A 2,427-nucleotide genomic window follows, 5' to 3' on the forward strand; every position below is an offset into this window, starting at 1 on the left:
TATTTGTACAGAGCGATGGGGAATTAGACAGTGATGTGACCCACCGAGTTCAGGTAGGATGGTGTAGATGGAAAGCAGCCACATGTATATTGTGCGACAAGAGTTTCCCGACTAATCTGAGGGGAAAATTCTATAGGATGGCAGTTAGACCTGCAATGCTATATGGAACAGATTGTTGGGCCATCAAGAAGGCACAAGTGCGGAAGATGGAGGTAGCAGAAATGAGAATGCTACGTTGGATGTGTGGGCACACAAGGCTAGACAGAATAAGAAACGTTGTGCTTCGCGAGAGATTAGGGGTGGCGAACATAGCAGACAAGATAAGAGAGTGGAGATTGAGATGGTTTGGACATGTAAAGAGAAGACAGACGACGAATCCTGTTAGATCCGTAGAAAACATTACTATAGAGGGGAGGAGGGGTAGAGGACGACCGAAATTGACTTGGGATGAGAGGATTAGGCATGATTTGATAGACCTAAACCTCTCCGAGGACATGGTTGAGGATAGGAATTCGTGGAGAAGTAGAATTAAAGTTAAGGATTTTTAGAGAGAATTGAATACCTTAGGGCTTAGACTTAACTTATTTAGGTCACATACCATAATGGTATTTCCCTTACATATTTTATTATTATTATTATTAGCTTTTATATTGCGGTTAAACTGTGACCTTATTATTAATATTATTATAATTAGTAGTAGTTTTTTATATAACTGTTAAACTTTGATTTCCTTTTTTTTGCTTCATACACATGTTCTTAGAGCTGAGGGTCTCTCTGGAAGCCACCTCTTTATTCCTTTGGATAGAGGTACGGTGTGCCTACATCCCACCCTCCCCAGACCCTACCTATAGCTCTGCTGTCGGTGGGATTTTACTGGGTATGATTGATTGATTGATTGATTGATTTTTCCTTACTTGTTTGTCTAGGGCCTACCAACACACTGATGAAGTTAAGCACACAACCTTTTTCGCTTACTTTTACTGGACCTGGGACTAAGATGACCAATGTACTATCATGTTCCCTTTATGATTCAAAAACTCATTTTGAGAAGCATTTTTTAGTGTTTTTGGTTTTTAAAAATATCTGAATGTTAATATACTAAACCAAAATAGACAGAATGTAATATTATCACTTAGACACATACAATGCCCCAACTAATTGATCTATAAAGATTTTTAATTTTCTTAAAACTTTATCACACTTTATAACTATTCAGCTACATCTTCAAGTCCACTTTCAACTTTTTTTTTCTTAATGGCAATATGATTCCATGGTAAAACATTAAGCCTATCAATCACCAATACCTAAGTTCGAGCTTCAGAATTTAAACCGTCTATTATTAATTTGGCGCTCCATATATTTAAACCCATGACCTCTCTAGCATGAAACCCCTAAGGCTAAAGGGTATACATCACCATTCCTCTCATTCGCGACGTATGCGTCACCTCAGTGCCTACCCAGTTTTTCCTCCATTATCCAACGCTACACTTCAACCCTTGTTATGGTTAATTCCCCTCATTCTCCATCATACCATTTTATTTAATATAAGAAAGAAACAAAATGAAAAGGAGATAAAAAAGAAAAACAAATTTGATTGGTGGATGGAACCACCACCCTTTAAATGAGAAGAATGATCGCCCTTATTTGGGTCATGTCGTTAGTGAGATGGTTAAGGACGAACTAGTGTTCAAATGGTGTCACACGTAAGACTAGTGATTGACCCACCCACACCCACGCGACCACACCCTTTAGCCTAACAAAATCTTCTTATCGCCAGACATGACGGGAAGTCCACTTTCAGGTAGATCCACATCGTTCAGTTATTTTGACTCTACCAACAGGATAAAAGTAAAACTTATTATGCCCCACGTCAATAGTGTAAACAACCAAACATGGTGAACCAATCATGACTATTTTAACAAACCTCTAGGGTCAGCTACAAAACACATTAATTAAATAGTTTATTACTAGGGGAAAGTGAATATGGGGCTGTTAAGCATCTAACCTTAGATGCGAAACCCCCCAAAACTACGTAGTTTTGATAAAATACCTAATTAAATCTTAAATTAAATTCCTATTTTTTATGTTCAACAAAAAACGCCGCATACAAGGAAGGTTCTCTCCTATCCTAATAATCTAATTCAATCACTATTCACCTATTCGTTGATGCTAACTCTTTGATTGGATCCTTCAATCTCCATGAATAAATCACAGGTAGCACATAACAAAACTTATTTTATTACTTCAATATTCATGATATTAATTCTCTTATATTATTCTAATGCACATAACAAAACTTGATATCAATTATTTAATTACTCTAATGTATCGAACGTAAATCAGAAAACTTGATAACAAACCTGGATATTTTTTTTCTTTATATAGGATGTACAAGAGGATTTACAACCTCACTTAGAGGAGAAAGCT

The sequence above is a fragment of the Bidens hawaiensis genome, unplaced genomic scaffold (genome assembly GCF_021521415.1).
Source record: "Bidens hawaiensis isolate Kalapana, Puna unplaced genomic scaffold, B.hawaiensis_p1.1 tig00001143_1, whole genome shotgun sequence".
Classification (NCBI taxonomy): domain Eukaryota; kingdom Viridiplantae; phylum Streptophyta; class Magnoliopsida; order Asterales; family Asteraceae; genus Bidens; species Bidens hawaiensis.